We start from the raw sequence: 24,824 nt of genomic DNA on the forward strand, positions 1-24,824 counted from the left end.
GGAGGCCAAGAGGTATCGGGATTCTGGCACATATAGTGGTACTCGTGCCCCAGTTGTAGCTCGTCATGGTAGGGGCTATGTGAGCCGCCCTATTCATTCAGCACTTCCAGTGGTATTCCGGCCACTCCTAGCCCCAGGCTCCCTATTATGCACCGCCATTGTCTAGTGCACTTCCTGTATGGGGTGCTTTTAGTGGTCAGTCTAGTCGATCAAGCCCGAGCCAGCCACAGTAGCCACGTCCTCCGAGAGCTTGTTTTGAGTGTGGCGACACTCGTCATATGGTGAGGGATTTCCCCAGACTCAGGAGAGGTGCACCTCTACAGACTACTTAGGCTCCGCGTATTCCACCCGGTCCTAAGGCTTCTCAGTTCATGGTTACCGCACCAGCTGCCACTCCACCTGTACAGCCAGCTAGAGGTGGAGGTCGGGTAGATAGAGGTCGCCCTAGAGGGGGAGGCCATGCTAGATATTATGCTCTTCCTGCTACGACGGAGGCAATTACATCTGAATTAGTAATCATAGGTATTGTTTCGGTCTTTCATAGAGATGCATCAGTCTTATTTGATCCAGGCTCCACTTATTCCTAAGTGTTATCTTACTTTGCTCCATATTTGAGTGTATCCCGTGATTCTTTGAGTTCTCTCATCTATATGTCCACACCTACGGGAGATTCCCTTATTGTTGACCGTGTGTATCGGTCGTGTTTAGTTGTTCTTAGTAGTTTTGAGACCAGAGCCGATCTATTGTTGCTCAGTATGGTAGATTTCGATGTTATTTTGGGCATGGACTGGTTATCACCTTATCATGCTATCCTTGATTGTCACGCCAAGACCGTGACATTGACTATGCCCGATTTGCCACGGTTAGAGTGGAGAGGAACTTTAGATTATATTCCTAGCACGGTTATCTCATTTCTAAAGTCTCAGCGGATGGTTGAGAAGGGGTGTGATACGTATCTAGCATATGTGAGAGATGTTAGTGTTGATACTCCTACCGTCGAGTCAGTTCCTGTACTGAGGGATTATCCATATGTATTTACGACGTATCTTCTGAGCATGCCGCCCGACAGGGATATCGACTTTGGTATTGATTTATTATCGGGAACTCAGCCCATCTTTATTCCCCCATATCGTATGACCCCACCAGAGTTGAAGGAGTTAAAGGAGCAGTTGTAGGAGTTTCTTGATAAGGGCTTCATTTGACCTAGTGTGTCGCCTTGGGGTGCTCCAGTCTTGTTTGTAAAGAAGAAGGATGGTTCTATACGTGTGTGTATTGATTATTGCCAGTTGAACAAGGTTACAGTGAAGAAAAGGTATCCATTGCCACGCATTGATGACCTATTTGATCAGCTATAGGGTGCCAGAGTTTTCTCCAAGATTGGATTATGCTCAGGATGTCATCAGTTGATGATTCGGGAGCCAGATATCCTGAAGACTGCCTTCAGGACTTGGTATGGTCATTATGAGTTCCTTGTGATGTCATTTCGGCTGACCAATTCCCCAGCAACATTCATGCAATTGATGAATAGTGTATTCCAGTCCTATATTGACTCATTCGTCATTGTGTTTATTGATGACATTCTGGTGTACTCCCGGAGCTGGGAGGATCATGAGCAGCACCTAAGGACTGTGCTTCAAACCTTGAGAGAAAAGAAGTTATATGCAAAATTTTCAAAGTGTGAATTATGGCTAGATTTTGTGGCTTTTTTGGGTCATGTAGTGTCGAGTGAGGGGATAAAAGTGGATTCAAAGATGATTGAAGCAGTGCAGCATTGGCCCAGACATCTTCAGCTACGGAGATTCGGAGTTTTCTTGGTTTGGTAGGGTATTACCATCAATTTGTAGAGGTTGCAGCACCTATGACCAGATTGACCCAGAAGGGTACTCCGTTCAGGTGGACTGAGGAGTGTGAGGAAAGCTTTCAAAAGCTCAAGACAGCTTTGACTATAGACATAGTGTTGGCGTTGCCTTCGGGTTTGGTGTCTTATATTGTATACTGTGATACATCGCGTATTAGTCTCGGCACGGTGTTGATGCAGGACGGTAGGGTGATTTCCTATGCGTCTAGACAGCTGAAGGTGCATGAGAATGACTATCATGTCCACGACCTCGAGTTAGCAGCTATTGTTCATGCCTTGAAGATATAGCAGCAATATGTGTACGGTGTCCCTTGTGAGGTCTACATCGATCACCGAAGTCTACATCATCTGTTCAAACAGAAGGATCTTAACTTGCGGTAGCGGAGGTGGTTAGAGTTGCTTAAGGACTATGATATCACTATTCTATATCATCCCGGGAAGGCCAATGTGGTGACCGATGCCTTGAGTCGCAAGGCGGAGAGTTTGGGCAGCTTAGCATATCTACCGGTAGTAGAGAGGCCATTAGCCTTGGAGGTTAAGGCCTTGGGCAACCAGTTTGTTAGATTGGATGTTTCTGAGACGAGCCGAGTTTTGGCTTGTGTGGTTTCTTGGTCTTTTCTTTATGATCGTATCAGAGGGCGTCAGTATGATGACCCCCATCTGCTTGTCCTTAAGGACACGGTTCAGCATGGTGATGCCAAGGAGGTCACTATTGGAGAAGACGGTGTATTACAAATGCAGGGAAGGTTATGTATGCCCAATATAGACAGTTTGTGTGAGTTGATTCTCCAAGAGGCTCAAAGTTCGCGGTACTCCATTCATCCAGGTGCCGTGAAAATGTATCAGGACCTGAGGCAATATTATTGGTGGAGGAGAATGAAGAAGGACATAGTGGATTATGTAGCTCGGTGCCTAAATTATCAGTAGGTGAAGTTTGAGCATCAGTGGCTAGGTTGATTGCTTTAGAGGTTAAAGATCCTAGAGTGGAAATGGGAGCGGATAACTATGGATTTTTTTGTTGGACTCCCACACACCTAGAGGAAGTTCGATGCAGTTTGGGTGATTGTGGATAGATTGACCAAGTCAGCTCATTTCATTCTAGTGGTGACTACTTACTTTTCAGAGCAGATGGCTCAGGTTTATATTCACGATATTGTGAGGCTTCATGGCATACCGGTTTCTATCATCTTTGACCAGGGTACGCAATTTACATTGTGGTTCTAAAGAGCCGTAGATCATGAGTTTGGTACTAGGGTTGAGTTGAGCACACAATTTCACCCTCAGACGGATGGGCAGTCCGAGCACACTATTCAGATATTGGAAGATATTCTCCGTGCATGTGTGATGGATTTTGGGGGTTCTTGGGATCAGTTCTTGCCGCTTGCGGAGTTTGCCTACAACAATAGTTATCAGTCGAGCATTCAGATGGCCCCGTATGAGGCTTTGTATGGTAGGCGGTGCCGATCTCCGGTGGGTTGGTTTGAGCCGGGTGAGTGCTTTGGATATGTTTAGATTGATTCAGGATTGACTTCATACAGCCCAATCCAGAGAGAAGAGCTATGCGGATCGAAAGGTTCACGACGTTGCATTCATAGTTAGGGAGCAGTTCTTGCTCCGGGTTTCGCCCATAAAGGGTGTTATGAGGTTTGGGAAGAAGGGAAAGCTGAGCCTTAGGTATATCATACCTTTTGAGATTCTTGATAGGCTTGGAGAGGTGGCCTATAGACTTGCGCTACCACCTAGTCTAGCTGCAGTTCATCCAGTGTTCCATGTTTCTATGCTCCGGAAGTATCACGGCGATCCATCTCATGTGTTAGACTTCAGCTCAGTCCAGTTAGACAAGGATCTGTTTTATGTTAAGGAGTCGGTGGCCATTTTGGACAGTCAGGTTCGAAAGTTGAGGTCGAAGAACATTGCTTCAGTGAAGGTTTAGTGGAGGGGTAAGCCAATCGAGGAGGAGACTTGGGAAATCGAGCATGATATGCGTAGCCGTTATCCTCATCTTTTCACCACTTCAAGTATGTCTCCATACTCGTTCAAGGACGAACGTTTGCTTTAAGGGGGGGGGAGGATGTAGTGACCCGGCCGGTCGTTTTGAGTGTATAAGCCCTGATCCCCTATTTATTGCCTCCTCTGTGTTATATTATAGTTACATGACTTGTTGAGGTGTTTGGTTTTGGTTTCGGAGTGAAATGGGACACATAGTCCATAAACTGGAAGTTAAGTCGTATGAGTTGATCGTAGTCTTAGGGGCGTGTTCGGATGTTGATTTGGAGGTCCGTAGGTTGTTTTGGCATTAATTGGCGAAAGTTGGAAATTGGCAAAATTTTGGGAAGTTTGATAGGGAGTGGACTTTTTGATGTTGGGGTCAGATTCCGATTTCGGAAGTTGGAATAGGTCCGTAATGTCAGTTATGACTTGTGTGCAAAATTTTGTGTCAATTGGAGTTGTTTTGGTATGTATCGGCGTCAGTTCCGTAATTTGGAAGTTCATAGTTGCTTAAGCTTGAATTTGGGTTGCGATTCGTTGAATTCATGTTGTTTGATGTGGTTTTTAGACTCGAGTAGGTCCGTTAGGTGTTTTGGAACTAGTTGGTACACTCAGACGGGGTGTCGGGTTCCGGGTGTGATTCAGATCGATATCGAATCATTTTAGACTTGTGTAAATCTGCCAAAGCTGGGTTGTTTCCGGTGTCTTCGCACCTGCAGAGGGATTGGCCACAGGTGGTGGCTCGTAAATGCGAGCCACTGATTGTAGAAGGGGATTTTGTCTAGGCCAGCTGGGATCGCAGGTGCGATCAATTGTCTGCAGAAGCGGACTCGCAGATGCGGAGGCTACATTCACAGAAGCGGACTCGCGGATGCGGAGGCTACATTCGCAGAAGCGGGACATGGGGAGACAACCTTGGGCTTGACCGTAGATGCGGTCCTTTCTCTGCAGAAGTGGTCTCGCAGATGTGAGCCCTTATCCGCAAAAGCAGAAGCCTTGGACTTAAGTTGGGACCGCACCTGCGATGCGTTTTCCGTCGGTGCAGCGTCGCAGAAGCGACACGTTGGCCGCAGAAGCAAAAGTCGCTGGGCAGAAAGGGGAATTCAAGGTTTTGATTTCATAATTCATTTTGGGGCTTTGAGAGCTTGGTTTGAGGCAAACATTTGAGGGATTATCAGAGGAATTGTTGGGGTAAGGATTCTTGACTCGTTTTTAATTAATTCCCATGAATCTACTATTAATAACATCTTTTAATTAGTGTTTTTCGAGTTTAAAATTGGGGGAAAATGGAGGAAACTTCTTAGGCCGAATATTAGGGAGTTGACCAGGATTTTAGTATCAGATTTGTGTAATTCTTGTATGGTCGGACTCAATATCGAATGGGTGTTTGATTTTTATAATTTTTGTCGGGTTCCGAGATGCGGGTCCGGGTTGACCTTTTGCGGCGATTTTTCAATTCTTTTCTAAGATCATACTTTATTCATTTAAATTAGTTTCCTATAGTTATATTTATAGTAGGAAATATGTTTGGCTAGATTCAAGCCGTTTGATGTTGGAAAATCGAGGGAAATGCCTTCTAATTGATTGATTTAGCCTGGTTTGAGGTAAGTGACTTGTCTAACCTTGTGTTGGGGAAATTCCCCTTAGGATGGGGTATTTCTTCCTTAATTGTGTTACTTTAGCATGTTATAGTCTTCATGTTTAGCCAAATTTCGCATATCTACCTGTTTAATCTCTTATTTGCAACTTGTACTACATGTTTAGTTGAATTACTTGCTTTCTTAATTCCGTATTCTTTATTTAACTATGGGATTCTCTACTTGAAATTTGTTATCCTTGAAATATTTTGTTGTTAAGTTTGGTGTTGAGTTGCAAAGGCCGTAGTTTCTATTGAGGCAAGGTTTAAGTTGTGAAATATCAATTTATTAGTTGTTATGTCTTGGCATTGTGTTATTGTTGAGGTGGTTGATTGGTTGTGTGCACGAGGTTTTTGTCGTGCGGTGGTATATGGTCTGGGTGTTGAAACACATGTGGTGAGATAAGGTGGGCTTGATACACGTGGCTAGTAGGGGAACTACTAGAAGCCATGCAGTGAGATAAGGTGGGCTGAAATGCGGGATGCTATTTCGGGAAAATAATTTTTAAAGAAAAATGTAAAGGCTCCCGCGGTAATATGTAGAAAGACTGTGAGTTACTTTTATGATTTGGGAGTACGAGGCGGTACCTCGAGAGTACCCATGTTGATCTTCTCTAATTGATGTATTGTTTGTTAGTTTTTTCCTTACCATGTAAAATCCTTGTTTTCCTTTCGTGTTGCATTAGCTTCCTTGATTTCGTGTTGTTACTTTCCGTAAATCCTTTATTGTTTCATTTCCTTGTCATTTTTATTATATCATGTCTTGTTTCTTATTATCTCCAGTAGGGCCTTGATCTGACCTCGTCACTACTCTACTGAGGTTAAGCTTGGCACTTGCTAGGTACCGTTGTGGTGTACTCATACTACGCTTCTCCACATGTTTTTGTGCAGATCCAGGTACTCATACTATGCTTCTGCATATGTTTTAGGCTGCTTGCTTGGAGACTTCAAGGTACACCTGCTCGCGTCCGCAGTCCTTGGAGTCCTCTTCTATCCTGTTCTTTTCTTATTTCCTTACATCTTCATAGACATTGATGTATAGGAGTTTTCAGTACTGTATCTAGAGATTGTGACTTAAATTTCACCGGGTTTTGGGAGTTGTGCATATTTAGTTGCAGGTTTTATTTTATATAATTGTTGATGTTTTAAGCTTTTAAATTATTATCCCAGTTATTCTGCATGTTTGTTAGGCTTACCTAGTCTTAGCTTTTAAATTTCACCGGGTTTTAGGAGTTGTACATATTCTGCACGACATCCTACGGAAGAAAATTGGGGTCGTGACAATAACAGAATACACCTTAGCTTGTACCTTTCTCCACAAATCGTCACTACCCGTTTCCACAATAGGTTTCTTTTGTGCAGTTTCCTTACTCGACCCTCATTGGGTCAGATTCTCTGGCATGTATACCCTACCAATTCTAGTCATTCCTTGGGCAGCGCCAGCTTCTTCTGCTTTAGCTTTTCCTTTCCTTCTAGCTTCGGCCATGTAGTCCTATGGCATAGCCTTAGGATGATAAGCAAGTGGCGAAGCTACCTTAATATTGAACGGTGATCTAAGTATGCCCACTTCAACCTCAAATGGTGCCTTAGCTAGCACCACAACTGGCGGAGGTGCTACAGGGGTTTCTATTACAACATCAACATCGCGAATAAAACCAATGGACCCTTCTTGGTCCCATTCCTCATCGGTCTCAATCATGTTTACCCCATCACCCCTATGGTTGGGAAGAGGGTTCTTGTGGATGTTGGGTGTGGGATCTTTCTATTCGATCATTTTAGTGTCGATCAGCATTTGAACCTTATCCTTTAGTGTGCGACATTTTGCAATGGTGTGACCCTTCATGCCTGAATGATAGGCACATCTTTAGCTGGGGTTGATCCATTGGGCTGAGATTTCGGACACTATTGTAGGGACATGGATGATGTAACAAGTTGCTTTCAGTCTCTCGTATAGTTGGGCTATGGGTTCAACGAGAGGGGTATATTGCTTGGGTGGTCTTCGGTCAAAGTTGCCTCAGGGTAAGGGATAGTTCTGTCGGGCAAGTGGGGGTGAGTGATAGTATGTTGGCTGGGTATTATAGATTTGGTAGCTGGTAGGAGGATAGATCTATTTTGGATATGAGGGATGAATTACTAGTGGGGGTTCTTAATAAGTGAGTGGAGATTTTGGTCCCTGGGCTACCATCATAGCACCAACCTCCTTCTTCTTCTTTGAGATTCTTCCAGACTGCAAAGCTTTTTTAGTGGCTTGCAAAGACTCTAAATCACTTACCATGCCACTCTTTATACATTCTTCAATCATTTCTCCCAATTTGGTAATGTCAGAAAATTTTTGGTTTTCTATGACCATCAGCATCTCATAGTATTGATGATCTTGAGACCGTACGAAGAACTTGTTCATCTGTTCTTCTTCTAGAGGAGGCCTCACCTTAGCTTCCTCACACCTCCACCGGGTAACATACTCACGGAATATTTCCGTAGGTTTCTTCTTGAGGTTCTGAATGAAAAACATCTCCGAAGCATTTTCTATGTTGAATCTAAACATGTCCATGAAATTTGATGTCATGCTCACCCAATTATGCCACTTCTTCAGGTTTTGACCAATATACCATGCCGGGGCATCTCCAATAAGACTTCACAAAAACAACTTCATGCAAATTTGCTCATTTTTTCCCACGCCCACAAGATTGTCGCAATAAGTTCTCAAATGTGCTTTGGGATCACCAGTACCATTTAACATTTTGAATTTCGGAGGTTTGTAACCCTCGGGCAGTTCAACATCAGGTTGAAAGTATAAATCTTCATAGCTTAGACCTTTAATGTACTTCCCTTCTTTAACACTCTGGACCCTTCCAGATAACTTCTTCAATTCTTTAGCCATGTTCTTAATGGGTTCGGGTTTATATTGGGTTTTTTGGGGTGTATATGGTAGGATTTGCATGCATATGGGATTTTCCTGATAGGTTCCAGGGACATGGGGTATAGGTGGTCATTGATAGATGCTTGTGGTGGATCGTGTTCATGGGAGTCGAGTTGTGATGAGCTTTGAGGAGAGGGGTAAATGGTGCTTTGTGGATATTGGATTATTTTGACACGATGTTATTATGGGACTTGTACTGGCATGGGATTCATATTTCGTGCGACTGGAGTTAGGGGGTTTTGGTACTGTTGAGTGGTTGGAGGTAGAGGATTTTGTGGAGCTTGTGGTGGTGGGTTTTGAGGTTGTGGTGGGTTTTGAGGAGTAGGTGGGTTTTGGTGGTGTATGTCTGGGACATTGAGGGTGAGGGATAAATTGGCAAGGTTGTGGACTTGCTCTAGCACACCTTGTAACTCCAATATTTTCTGTTTCAAGCACGGAACCAGCTCGTTCTGTCCCATCATACTTCTCCCATCAGACGTTTCCAAATTTTCTACCAAATGAGAATTATTGTTTCCATTAACACTTATGTTGTCCATTTTGCCTTTGCCTTTGTTGATGTTTCTAGGAGGAGGAGGAGGAGGTGGAGGACCTCTAGTACTTGTGTGATACATTTATTTTTTCAGAATGAACAAAATAACCTCTTGGGAAGGGGAATAATCAAAGAAATAACAAAAGTAACCAAGTTAGTGTTGCACCCTATTTGTAAAAGCCCGACTAGTCGTTTTGAGCATTTGCATTCAGTTCAGCTGTATGAGGTCATGAGTAGCTTCATATGGTGTATTATAACTTGCGTGTATCATTAGTTTTTGGTTTTCGAGTGGTTCGGGATTGATTTGGAAGAATGATTCTCAATTTGGAAGCTTTAAGTTAGTATAGTTGAACAACTTTGACTTTTGTGTATTTGACCTCGAATCAGAGTTATAATGGTTCTATTAGGTCCGGATGGTGATTTTGGACTTGGGCGTATGCCCGGATTTACATTTGGATGATTCTAGAAGGTTTTGGCGCTATTTGGTGAAAGTTGGCAATTTGAAAGTTTGGGTTGTTCATAGGTTTGACCGAGAGTTGACTTCGATGTTATCGGGTTCAGATTGTTGCTGCGGGAGTTGGATCTGTAGATGCGAGAAGTGCTCAGATTTAGCTGGTTCACAAATGCGAGAACTGGACCGCAGAAGCAGTTGTCGCAGATGCAACTTTGTGACTGCAAATGTGGATTCCTGGCAACTTATATTATATATCGAGGGCTTGATTATTTCATTACATTTGGAGATTTGGAGCTCGATTTTGGGCAATGTTTGAGTGGATTTTGACCACATGGAATGGGGTAAGCACTTTTAACTCAAATTTGATTTTTTTACATAATTCCATCTTCGATTTTGGCATTTTGATTATGAATCTAGAAGAGAAATTGGAGGTTTTTGTCTAAATATTCTTAAATGTAAATATTTGAGATTTGAACATCGATTCGGATTCGTATTCAAGTGTAGTTAGTATAGATGGGCTCATATTTGTATGGGTTGTCGAAATTTATGAGTGTTATCGGGTTTCGGGATGTGGGCTCGAGGTTGATGTTTTGGTTGACTTTGAGTGTTTGATTAAAGATTTGACCTTTAACATTTGTGTTTGTTTCCTATGGCGTTATTTGATGATTTGGAGTTGTCTTTGGCTTGTTCGAGCTGTTTAGAGATTGATTCGCGCGTGATGGCATTTCTATAGTATTGTTTGGTTTGCTTGGTATTGATTTATCTTGTTCGAGGTAAGAAACAACATATCTAAATATAGATTTTTGGGTATTTATCCCCGAGAACTATGATATTTAGATGGATTTGGGGTGACGCACATGCTAGGTGATGGGCGTGGGTGCGTGCACTGAGGTATTCATGATATGGGCAGTTTGTAGGCTATTATATGCCTTGTTTTGCTATCATACTTCTTGGTATCATGTTTTCTCCACTTCTATTACTACGTGAGTTATTATTTATGCTAGAAATCATGCATGGGCTATCTGTTTTATTATTTGCGACATGATAGGGCCATTTGTGCCATGTTGATCTATTTGCCATAGCCGTAGTTATACTATTCAGTCATAATAGTTGCATCCGCACGTTATATCTCTGTCTCCGTGCACTTTTGATATGCTGTCTCATATGTTATTATTGTCCTTGTACGTGACATGAGTTTGAGTTGAATTTGTCACACATTGTGATATTCCGTGTTGATAATTGGATTATGTTTTTGTGAGATGTTAGCAAATGGAGATTTAAGCGGTTGATGACTGATGTGGGCCATAGAGCCGTGTTGTGAGTGATATTTGGATCAGGTTGCACGTTGCAATAGGCCATATGGGCTATTGATGGATATTTGTATTGGGCTGCACGCCGCAACATGCCTTATTGGCTATTGATTATTATTTGGATCGAGCTGCATACCGCAACATGCCATATTGTCTTTTGATTAGCGCTTCGGCAAGGATCCGCCCCTCCGGAGTCTGATAATACAGTGAGCGCAGGCACAGAGATATATGTGCTTTGGTGAGGGGCATTTATGCCAGGCACCCGTACAATGCTGAGTGATTGTGTGTGTGATAGTGAGGGGCATTTGAGCCAGGCACCTTGAGTGTGCTAAGAGTGAGAGTACTTGATGATTTCAATGTTATATTATTGACTTGACATGTATATTTGACATGTCGGCATAGAGATATATTTTTCTCATGCTAGATGGTAACATGGTGTTATTGACTAGACATGTTTACTTGACATGTTAGCATAGAGATGCATTTTCCTCATGATATCTGGTAAATGAAATGTCTTATCTATTGTTGAAAGTTTGGGAAAAAATTGCAGTTCTCTGATAAACTCATATTTCAGTGACTTCTGTGTAAAATTTGGGCTTAATTGTTATACTTGTAAAGCATGTCTAATTTTCCGTATTTGTGAACGAGCTAAACATGATAGTTCTTGTAAGTAATTTACTGTACCGTCATCATTATATTCTTCGTTGTTATTGATCACTAGTGTTGGACTTTGACCTTCTTTTGAGCTCGTCATTGCTTTCAACCCAAGGTTAAGTTTGTTACTTATTGAGTAAATGGGGTCGGTTGTACTCATACTTCACTTTTGCACCTTGTGGGCAGATCTTGGAGCTAGCACTTAAGATGTACATGCGTTCCAGATTTATCTACCACTTGTCCATGGTAGTTTTAGATTTTGATTCTGTTTATATAGATTTCAAACAGATGTTGTATTTATTTCATACCGTCTTTGTAAATCTAAGTCTTAGAGGTTATAACTTGTTCTACCAATCCTTAGATTATTGCATAAAAGTTTAGTTAATTTGTTATTGGTTTCTTAATATTCTCTTTTGAATTGTGTTGACTGTTAGTGGGCTTAACTAGTGGGTTGGGTAAGGTGCCATCACGACTTGATGGATATATGGGTCGTGACAAGTTTGTATCAGAGTCCTAGGTTCATAGGTTCTACGAATCATGAGCAAATGTCTAGTAGTGTCTTGCGGATCAGTATGATGACGTCCATTCTTATCTTTGAGAGGCTACAGGGCACATAGGAAAACTTCCCATCTTTTTTCCTTAATCGTGCGGCATTGATTTGGCTTGAAGCATATCTTTTTTGATTTCATTCCATCCACTCGTATGTTATGTTGAGCACTCGGTATCCTCTATGCATCGACAACTTGCGATGTCATGGATGAGGTAGTAGATGTGTTCTCTGTGTTGTGGAGAGAGGCAAGTCTGGAGGACTTGAAGCCTGGTTCAGACCACAGCTTGGGCTCAGTGGTTTTTGTTGTATGAGTATGTGTTTTGGGACATATATGTATGATTGTGTCCCTAGGGGTGGGGCTGATGGCTCACTTAGTGGTTGGATAGCTATATGATGAGTATTATATGACTGCGTTATGTGCTTAGATGGTTTGGATATGATGAGAAGAATTTTGATATGGATTCGAAAGGACTGCGGATGCTTGATTTCTGTCTTGATGTATTGTACGGTTTTGAGTTATGAGTGTGTTGAGGGATATCTCTTATGTATATTTGTGGAACGAAGTAGATTCTCATGTCTTGTTGATGAGTTTATACATGGTAGGACTAAGTGATTGCATTGTGGTTGTGACCATGATAGGGCGTAGTGAGATGCCAGTTTGAGGCTAAGCCGGTGGGTTATCTCCTGCGGGGTAGTCTACGGATGTGTGATCTTTATGATGTTTTGTGGAGATTTTTATTTCTACCAGTGGGTTATATGTCTTGCAATTTGAGTTCAGATCTCTTGAGGAAGGTTACACGATTGTCACAAGGATGAATATGCGCTTTGCAGAAAATTTGAGGTAATTTATTAGTGTTGCATAAATTTTTGGAGGATTTAGTTGAATTACAATACACGATTATGGAGTTATGGAGTAAGGGTATTGTGGGATTGTCAAATGTTGTGTTCTATGACTTTAATCCATGTGGGGGAGTCTGCAATCGACACTCATATTGCACGATCATGCGTTATGTTAGTTTTGGTCTGAGGCATACTTGTGGATTGGTTATGACTTGAAGAGGATGATTTCGGGGATGGCTCGAGTAAGGAAATTTATGGATGCATGATGTATTACACTTTATGGATATATGAAAATCTTAGAGTGATTCTGGTTTGTTATTTGTGATGGATGTAGTGTGCTTGTTGTAGGGATTCACTCGACTGCTTAAAGGATGGGATTACTTCTTAGGTGTTTGTGTGCTAATAGAGCACATATTGATCTGCTCGTATTGGTGATGCATTGGAAATTAGAGCATAGTGGATGACTCTCAAGAAGATTCTAATGAGCTCAATATTTATATGTGGTGTTTGAGGATTTCTCGATTTTGTAAATGGCCAAGATCTGAGATTCGCATTGGATGATGTCAGGATTTGTAGCATTTTTGTATCATTAGTGATCCTACAATTCAGTATTAGAGAAGTTAGAAAAACAGCTTCAGATTCATAGAAGGTCTCTTCAGAGTGGGTATCGCGGTTGTGGTACTGTTGGGTGCTTAAGAGGGAATACGGTGGCTTGCAGGCCTTAGAACGATGTGGTTTCATGCTAGGATATTTTGGGGTGAGCTTTGATTAATTACCGTAGTGTATTAGTAAGGAGAAGTGTTAACTTGAAGGCGAGTCGAACTCGAAGAAATGGGTCAGCTTGGTGGTGGTTTGGGTCAGCATAGTAATAAAGGTAATTTGTTCTTTTGGTGTAATAAGACTTTACTAGTGTTTTGTGGCAATAATATTGGGTTTGGCAGCCTACGTGACTTGGTTGAGTTGCAAGGATTCAGTTCTGAAAGCTTGGTTATGTTTAAATGGGTTTCGAAGAGTTTTCAATGATTTCGACTACGACTTGAGACTTCTGTTTTTGGCAGGAGCGAGGAGTATGTTATGTGTTGTCATTTTCTCTTGTATGGGGTCAAATGGAAAGTTTTTGTCTGATGGAATATGTATCCTGCTTGGGATTCAGAGTTTATAATAAGGTTCTCGTATTTTCATATGATCGCATGATGGATGCGGTACGACGCGTGGGATTGATATTTTCGTGTACAAGTTTGTGGTTCAGTTCTAAAGGAAAGGTCATGAGTTATAAACGGCACAAACGGTTTTAGATGTTTAGAAGAATGTCAACACTATCTGGTATCACCCGATAAGGGTGTGCATTTCAGAAGGTGCACTGTGTATCGACTTACGGATGCTTGACTGGTATTACGGTGATCGCATGGTTGATTGACTGCTGATGTTCAGATTTTTCTAGGTGGAACTGAAGAATTATTTAAGTATTTATCATGAGATGATTATGTGTGAGGGATGTGTTAGTCATTTGAGTGGCGGGGTTGGGATCAGACGTAAAGATTCTTGTATTCTAGGGATTTAAAGACTATAAGGGCTCTCAAAGGTAGATTATTCCTTGGTTGCGAATCGTGAAGGTATGTTAAGAGGTTGACGGCCAAGTGTATGTGTTATGGATATGTTATTGTCACTTTTCAGAGGTTATCTACCTATTTCGGGAGGATCAGATTGATTTGGGGGCCACGGGTAGGCCTAATGAGAATGTGTATTTCACATCGGGTCAGATTTGTTTAATCTTCATGGCTATTATTGAGGGGTGTGTCTTTCGGTTAGAGTCGATCTTATTCGTGTCTGATGTGTTCCATGTATTACTCTTTTATTCTACGTTGGGTTGTGAGACTGTTGACTATTTACGCACATGTTGCGGTTTGTTTTAGCTTTGTGGCAAAATTCGAGCGAGATGGCTCTTGGGGGTGTTGAATGGTTGATCGCGCCTTGGTTATGGTCTTTTCGTCTTTGGTATATTTTGTTATTAGTTTCTTCATGGTTATGGTCATGCGCTTCGCGTGCTCGTTCTTGTTTTTATTCATGTGTTGGGTGAGTATGCGATTTGGGAAATAGGTATTCCATATGGACTGGTGTTTGGGGTCGGTCACGCATCGCAGCGGTGTTATGTTGGGATATCATCCTTGGGCTTATTTCGAGTGTTTTGGTTCTCCTCTGTGAGATGGGTTCACCCGTACAGTGTTGAGTGATTGTGTGTGTGATGGTGAGGGGCATTTGAGCCACGCGTCTTGAGTGTGTTGAGAGTGAGAGTACTTGATGATTTCACTGTGATATTATTGACTTGACATGTAGGCATAAAAATATATTTTTCTCATGCTAGATAGCAACATGGTGTTATTGACTTGACATATATGCATATAGATGTATTTCTCATACTATGTATTTTCCTCATGTTATCTGTAAATGAAATGTCTTATCTATTGTTGAACGTTTGGGGGAAAATAATACAGTTCTCTGATAAACTCATATTTCAGTAATTTCAGTGTAAGATTTGGGATTAACTGTTATACTTGTAAAGCATGTCTAATTACCCATATTTGTGAACGAGCTGGACATGATATTTCTCGTGAGTTTCTTACTGTACCTTAATCATTATATCCTTTGTTGTTATTGATCACTAGTGTTGGAATTTGACCTTCTTCCGAGCTCGTCACTACTTTCAACCCTAGGTTAGGTTTGTTACTTATTGAGTAAATGGGGACGGTTGTACTCATACTTCACTTCTGCACCTTGGGTGCAGTTCTTGGAGCTGAGACGCTATGGATGATGAGAGCTGGCACTGAAGATGTACCTACATTCTGGATTTAGCTACCACCTGTACTTGGTAGTTTTAGATTTGGATTGTGTTTATGTACATTCCAAATAGATGTTGTATTTACTTTCATACCACCTTTGCAAATCTAAGTCTTAGAGGCTCATGACTTGTACTACCAGTCCTTAGGTTATTGCATAAAAATTTCAGTTAATTTATTATTGATTTCTTAATATTCTTTTTTGAATTGTGTTGACTGCTAGGTGGCTTACCTAGCAGTTTGGGTTAGGTGTCATCACGACTAGATAGATTTATGGATCGTGACACTATTTTACACGAGTTAAAATAAAATATAATTTATGGTACTCTACAAGGTTAATTAGGGTTTGGAGTCGCCGCCTAGTATTTGAGGTACACTACAACACCTATACGACACTATGAAATGTATATGAGAATTATATTTGGATGTCATGATAAAATGCAAAGAATAAGTGGTAAAAGTAATTAAATATGTTTTGAATAAAAGAATAAGTTTGAACAAATTTAATCTATGTTCAAGGTCAATTGTTCTAAATAAATAGATAAGAAAAACTTGTATAAAATAATTGACCAAAAATGGGAAAAAAATATATTGAATCAATAACCTTGGTACATATTGATTAACTACTAACTTTCAAGGATTGATTTAACAAATGAGAATATAGAAAAAGAAGGTATCCAAAGAATGAATATATAAAAATGGATTGATTGGGATTGAGAATTATATATTACATAACTATATATTTTGGAAAATTAGATTATTTTAATAAAATGTAAAGACAACTTACAATTAAAGCTATGTTGTAAAATAATGTGCCAAATCTTTTAACTTAAGAATTAAACAGAAAAGGAATCTAATATCTCACAAGATTATGCTATGCTAAATATGTTCAGTAGTTATGTTTAGTCAATTGTGGGTTAACAAAATATAATTTACAAATAAGTTGTTTCAACAAGTATACTAGTATAAATTATTTACTTTAGGAAAAGATGATGACATACTATTATCTATGTCCACGGCTAATTTAATTACCTAACGTAAAACATTGCAATTTAACCTAAATATATATGCACAAACTTCATGAATTACCTAATGTACAACATTGCAATTTAACCCGATTGTTAACTATATATGATTCACCCTAAGTGTTTAGAAAATAAATAATATAAAAAGCAAGCAAGTATTTATAATATCTATCTATGACTTTACTATACTTTGCGTTTTGAGTACATCCGAGAATGGAAAGTACAAAGTGGGGGATTTAACGGGGATACATATTTGATTTTCCTTCGAGTGTCATCTTTCAAAAGCGAATCCATATGATAGTACCTCGCAATTAAGAGAAATATAATTGTTAATGAAACATCATAAAGTAGAAATAAATTAAATATGACATGTCTTGAAATAAATTTTATTTGATGTTTTTAGAAAATTGTTTTCGAAAATGGTTTGGAAATGTTTTTGGAAAGTTTTTTATGCAAATGGTTTGAAAATGTTTTTCGAAAGTGGTTTTTTTTTTAAAAGTATTTTGAGGCTTAGATTATGATTTTGATTTCCGTCTAGACATGAGAACGGAAACCACTTTGGTTGCTTCTACGGTGTCCAACTGTGTCACCATCCAAAGTGTCGGCTCGTCACGTTTCACGTCTTTTTCCTTTTCCGATGATTTTATCATTATCGCCTCATTTATTTTGGGCTCGGTTCGGAAGAATCAAATCGGAGGGTCGTGACCTCAATAACACGGGGGTAATTTTCATTCGCCTTTAGTGTAATGTTTATCAGAAAATCAATAGTGGTCCAACAGTGATGAAACCTGTTACGACCCCAAACTCCCTCCTTAGAATGTCGTAATGGCACCTAGTCTCTAAGACTAGGTAAGCCTATCATTCAAGAGATTTAAATAGAAATAACGACAAAGGTTATTAAATTAAACTGACAAATCTCATGATAACATAGATACTGAATAGCAAATACAAAATCCCCAAAATCGATGGAACTGAGTCATAAGCTCTACAGAGAATGCACTAAAAATGTCTAATACAACTTTGTTTAAAATAAAGATAAACAGTAGTAAAGCAAAAGAAGAAGGTGAATCTGAGGCTTGTGAGCGTCAAGCAGGTATACCTTGAAATCTCCGAAGTAACTAAACAAATCACTAGCATCCGGCTCAAGCGGATATACCTGGATCCGCACAAAAATATGCAGAAGTGTAGCATGAGTAAACCACAATGGTACCCAGTAAGTATCAAGTCTAACCTCGGTAGAGTAGTGACGAGGCTAGGTCAAGATACCTACTAGAGAAAAGAAAACCTGAACAATATATTATATAATCTAATAACAGAAGATAAAGGCAATTAAAGGACAATAAAGCAATTTATCAATACAGGGCTAGCAACAGAAGTAAAGCAACAAATGATAATGAGAGAGCGCATGTAATAAAGACAACAAGTAACCAATTACAATAAAAAATTCTAAAGGGAAGAAATAAGGAAAATAAGAACAAACAATAGTTCAAATCATCAAGCCTTTCCAATATGCAATGTACAACAAGAATCATACCGAGGTACTACACCTCATGTTCACATTTCATAAGTCATAATTACAATCTTCCTTACGTCACCGCGTGAGCCTTGCATTTTTTCAAAAATATTTTTCCCAAAATAGCTACACTCGCTTTAGCCCCCTTATCTCACCGCATGGCTTCAAGTAATTCCTTTACTAGAAACACATGTATAAATCCCACCTTATCTTGCCGCATGCACATCAACTTGTATCCTTATACCATAGTATGCACATCAATATCGCAACACAATAATTAACTCACACCATACATGCCAAAATGTCACAACATTTTCAAAATCAATAATACCGATGTTACCACAACATATAGCCCAAGGCTAAACCACAATGTGTACAAAATCTCAATAGTAACAAAAGGAGTGAGAAACAACTCAATAAGGAAAGATATCTCAACAATTAACAACTTCAACCTCAATGTTTTAATAGCTTTCACAACTACGACTTCCATAACTCAACATTGAAGATATTCCCACGAAAAGGCAACTTCCAATTCAAGGACATGATATAAGCTTAACAATGAAAGAGATAGATTGATATAGTGGCTAAGTCTAAATGCATGAGAATAACTCAACAATGGAAAGAATGGCATGTAACAACTACTACAAGTAAATGCATATAAGAGTAACTTGACGATGGAAACTAGAGTATGTAATGACAATTCCAATTAGAGCATGTGAGAATAAACTTACCAAAGAAACATAGAACAAATAATAATAACTTCAATTAAATACTTATAAGTAACCTAAGAGTAATACCACATATAAACTCGTGTACACACTCGTCACCTCAAATATACGTCTTTCACATAATTCGAATAGTACAAACAACCCAAGTTCTAAGGGGTAGTTTTTTCCACATAAAGTTAGACAAGATACTTACCTCAATCAAGAAAACTCAATCCACTAATAAGCCCTTCCCGCGCGTACCAATCTCTGGATGGCTCGAATCTAGCCAAATTAACTTAATACCATCAATAATAGCAATAGGAAACAACTCCAAATGATAAAGTTAACATCTTGAATCAAATATGCAAAGTCAACCCAGGGCCCGTACCCCAGAACCCGACAAAATTCACAAATCCCCAACACCCATTCAATAACTAGTCCAACCATACTAATTTCATCAAATTTCATCCGCAAATCGACCCTTAAATCACCAAATCTCACTCTCAAATATCATAGCCTAAAATCCCAAAATTTCTCTTTAAATTCACATAGCCTAGGTGTAATAATCAATGGGTAATTAATATATAATATCAAAAGTGATTAAACTTTACTTACCTCTTCAATTGTAGCAAAACGTCTACTAAAATTGCCCTTAGCCGAGCTCCAAAATCCAAAACAGGAACAAAATGACCAAACCCTCGTTTATAAGTTCTACCCAGCGATTGCACACCTGCGACTCACTTAACCGCACCTGCGGTTTGCTTTTGCGTAAAAGTGTCTGCATTTGCAACTTCCTCCAAAAGTCACCCTTTCGCTTTTGTGGAACTCCCATCGCACCTGTAATTCCGTTTCTGCGGGCTCCTTCCGCATCTACGGTCCCTAATCTCCCAGCAAACTTCCGCTTTTGCGATCTCATTTTCACTCCTGCAGCTGCGCACCTGTGCCCTCATGTACGCATTTGCGGAAACCCATGCCTCCGCTTAACTTCGCTTCTGCGCTCATCTGCCCGTAACTGCGATCTCACATATGCGGATAAATCCTCGCACCTGCGCTCCTTCCTAGAATCAGCCAATATTGCTCCTATGATCACCAAGCCGCTTTTGCGGTCTCACACCTGCGACCAAATTCTAGCAGGTGCGATTGCACCAGAACCTGCAAATCTGCAACATTTCTTCAAAATCCCAAAATGATTCGCCAAACATCCGAATCACACCCGAGGCCCAAGGGGCCCCCATCCAAATAAACCAACCAGTCCTAAAACAGTCCGAATCACATCGAACAACATCAAATTCATGAGTCGTACCCCAATTCAAGCCTAATGAAACTAAAGAACTTCAAACTTATAAAACAAATGTCGAATCATATCAAATCAACTCCGAATGACCTCAAATTTTGCACACTAATCCCAAATGATGCAACAGGCCTATTCCAACTCCCCGAACAAAAATCAAAACCTGATATCAACAAAGTCAACTCTCGGTCAAATCACTCAACCTTCCAAACCTTCAACTTGTTACACTCCATATTTTCGTACGCAAGAGTACGTCGCAAGTTAATTGATGTAAGATTAGGAATGAAATCATCTTTCAAAATACCTAAAGTAAGTTAGTCATGTTACCATGGGGTTACAGATATTTAAGATCATGAATAACAAGTACCAAGATGGTTGGAAGGCTTAGGAACTAAACGAATTGAAGAAAATAAGTTTCGTCGAAAGTCGACAAGATGTTATAACATGTACTTTTGGGTTGTGACTAAGATTATTAAAATTATAAGGAGGTTATGATATAAGTTATTTTAGTCGCATGTTGTGTTTGAAGTCAAGCAAGTTGTGGAACAAAAGTTGGCAAAGGTCATCACAAGTTACATTCATAAATGTGATGAAACATAGGTCAAATGTAGCTACGCTTTTCTCCTAATATACTTGGAATTAGGGGATGATAAACCTACCAAAATTAAATATCTACGAGTTTAGTTGCTCACGCATTAAACCGTGTATCGATATGACTTTGGAGTAAAGAGATATTTGCATTTTTGTGAAACTGCGCAGACTGCGTAAGTGATAAGAAGGTGTGTCTCCTACTTGCTTAAATGAAACGACGAAACATGTCCAAAGAGGGGCTAGTTTTGGTCGGCCAAAGAGACATTTTAAGGGCTGATTTCCTTCAGATGTTACACTCATTATAGATCAAAAACATTAGAGATAAGCCCCTGTAAACTTCTCCCAAAAGTTCAACACAAAACCCGAAATGATTTTCTCTTCTTTTCAAGTTCTAGTTGGAGGAAAACCTAAGGGTTGAAGAACCAAGCTAGGAGTTGAGATATTCAACAAATAAGATAAGTATACTTCCCTCTTTCATCCATTTTTTCTGCTGTAAAAGTAGATAAATTTGTTCAATAATTGTAAGAGCTCATGGGACGGTGATCGGATGCCGTGAGTTCGAGTTATTCAACTTGTACTGGACTGTAATAAGTGGGAAGGCCCCTATCGGGCAACCTCCAATGAGATGGTAAGTTATATTTCGAGCCTACTGTGGCCGAGCGCCTATGAGCGAGCCCAGAATGGCCGAGATACAGAGTCTAGTATGGCCGAGCACCTATGAGCGAGCCTACTACAGCAGAGCAGTCCGAGCCTTATAGGGCCGGCAACTATTTTACATACTATATTGAGAGGGTTGAGTCAGTATCAGCAAGTAAGCATATTTTCAAATTATCTTTGACTTCTAGTTACTTTCAGTTATTATATTATCAGTTCAATTATTATGTTGCCTTACATACTTGATACATTATTTCGTTATTACGTCCCTTTTGCTGGGGACGCAGCATTTCATGCCTGCAGGTCCCGATAGACAGCTAGATAGACCTTCTCAGTAGACAGAGTCAAACATCAGCTTGGTTGGTAAGCTCCACTTCCTCGGAGTTACCAGGTCTAGACCTTGGAGTCCATTTTATATATAGAGGTTTGATGGGAACGTCGAGGCCCTGTCCCGACCATGATATAATTTAGTTATATTTAGAGGCTTGGAGACGAGTCCTGGGTATTTTGTATATCAGTATTGTGGCCTTTCTAACCCTGTGTATACGTTCAGTTTGGTATTGCTGGTTGGAAAAATTCATGGTGGCCTCGTCGGCCTGCACAGTTATATGTATGAGCTTTTGGGTATGTTTACCCCTCAAATGAGAGAGACGTTAGTTTCAGATGATTCAGAATATGGCCTCATCGGCCTTGATTGTATTGTCAGTTTGCAGGTAGGCCTCGTCTGCCTAAGTTGAGGGTTACCGCTCCAGAGTTCACAGTTACAGAGTGGTACGCTCCTGCCGAGTATGGAACCGGGTGCCGGCCACGCCTCCTAGGTTTGGGGCATGACACAACTTTCTGATTTTTGCCAAAAAGCACCAAATCAACCTACAGACCTCCAAATCAACATCCGGATATACGTCTAAGTCAAAAATCACTATACAAAGGTACTGGAACCATCAAAACTCCATTTCGGAGTCGTCTACACAAAAGTCAAACTCTGGTCAACTCTTGCAACTTAAGCCTCCAACCTTGAGACTAAGTGTCCCAATTCACTCCGAAACCTTCCCGAAACCAATCCCAAACACCCCAGCGAGTCGCATAATAACAAATGAACATAGGAGAAGTAATAAACAGGGGGGACGGGTCTATAATACACAAAACAACCGGCCAGGTCATTACATTCTACCCCTCTTAAACAAACGTTCATCCTCGAACAAGTATATAGAGACATATCCGAGTGCGTAAAAGTTGAGGATATTGACTCTGCATGTCATTCTTGGTCTCCCAAGTTGCCTCCATGACCGGTTAACCTCTCTATTGAACCTTCAGTGAAGCAATGTTCTTTGACCTCAACTTCCGGACCTTCCTATCCAATATAGGCCCTGGCTCCTCGACATAAGTCAAATCCTTGGCCAATTGGACTGAAGTGAAATCTAATACATGAGGCAGATCAGCAAAATACATCCGGAGCATGGAAACATGGAACACCGGGTGGACTACCAATAGGCTGAGTGGCAATGCATGTATGTAGGCCACCTCACCAACTCTCCCAAGGATCTCAAAAGGACCAATATACCTAGGGCTCAACTTGCCCTTCTTTCCAAACCTCATCACACCCTTCATGGGTGAAACTCTGAGCGAAACCCTCGCTCCCACCATAAATGCTACATCACAAACATTCTGATCTTCCTAGATTGTGTCATACGAAGCTGATCCTAAATCAACTTGACTTTTCCCAAGGCATCCCTAATCAAATCAGTGCCCAACAACCTAACCTCTGCCAGATCAAACCAACCAACTAGAGAACGATTCATCCTCCCATATAAGACCTCATAAGGAGCCATCTGAATACTCGATTGGTAGTTGTTGTTGTACGAAAGCTCTAGCGGTAAGAACTGATTCCATGAACCCCCAAAATCAATAACACAGGCACATTGCATATCCTCCAAGATCTGAATGGTTCGCTCGGACTACCCGTCCATCTGGGGATGGAATGTTGTACTCAACTCAACCCGTGTGCCTAACTTGTACTGCACAGATCTCCAAAAATGCGATGTGAATTGCCTCCCTCGATCAGAGATTTTGGACACCGGCACTCCATGAAGACGAACAATCTCACGGGTATATATCTGAGCCAGCTGCTCTGAAGAGTAGGTAGGCACAACTGGAATGAAGTGTGCAGACTTAGTCAGTCTATCCATAATAACCCACATTGCGTCGAATTTATTCAAGGTTCGTGGGAGCCTAAAAACGAAATCCATGGTGATACACTCCTACCTCAACTCTGGAATCTCAAGTCTCATAAGCAAACCGCGCGGCCTCTGATGCTCGTACTTCACTTGTTGTAGTTCAAACATCGATCCACAAACTCTACTATATCTTTGTTCATTCTTCTTCACCAATAATGCTGCCTCAAATCTTGATACATCTTAGCGGCACCCGGATGAATAGAATACCGCGAACTGTGGGCCTCCTCAAGAATCAACTCACACAACCCATCCACGTTGGGCACACAAATCCGTCCCCGCATCTCCACGAGCGAGGTAATTTCTCTACTCTTATGGGATCGGGCCATTCGCCTTGGTAGTGTTGTAAATTTCTCTTATGGGATCGGGTCATTCGCCTTGATAGTACTGAGTATCACTATTCCTACGGGATCGGGTCGTTAGCCTTGACAGGCTCGTGCTTAATACTTGAGATTTGATTTTTCATGATCCAAACAGTAGGTCCATGACTGGCATCCGAGCCATACCTGCTGAGCATCAATATACATTTTATCTAACCTTTCTTATTATCTATAAATGCCGACAAGATCAACATAAATGGTAGACATGAACCATAAACAACCAACAATGACAGATAATGGAATGAACATATATAACATGGGCTGACAAGGCTATCATGAAGCTATATATAAGGTAGGAGCCGACAAGCTACCATGAGAGACTATACAACAAAAATCAATCGACAAGGCTGTCCAAACTATACATGAGACGACACTTGTATATGAGCCTCTAAAGGAACATAAGTGTTGCAACATTGCCAGAACAGGGCCCCGACATACCCATAATGTCTATAACAAAAATTCATACCAAGACCACGGCAAGTCCGGAGAAGGTATCTCGCTAATAAAGTACTAAGTATGTAAGGCAGGAAAGCATAAATAAGGATAGTGATGTAAACAGGGATAGAGAATATACAACATTTAACATCTTAGTGCCTCTGAGGGCATCATCATATCATACCTGGTCGTAGTAGGCTCGGTAAAAATGTACCCCGCCATTATGAGGCTCGATAGAATTGTACCTGGCCACGTGGAGCTCGGTAAAACCCAATTGATCAGTGGTTGCACAATAGGTATCGTACCCAACCGACTATAGCGCGGCTCGGTAGAGTAAAATAGGTACATATATATAATGCATGATGGACGCATGGGAATCACATTCTGAACTTTTCGGAATAATGTAAGGTCGGTAACCCCCGT

Source organism: Nicotiana tabacum, chromosome 9 (genome assembly GCF_000715075.1).
Source record: "Nicotiana tabacum cultivar K326 chromosome 9, ASM71507v2, whole genome shotgun sequence".
Taxonomy (NCBI): domain Eukaryota; kingdom Viridiplantae; phylum Streptophyta; class Magnoliopsida; order Solanales; family Solanaceae; genus Nicotiana; species Nicotiana tabacum.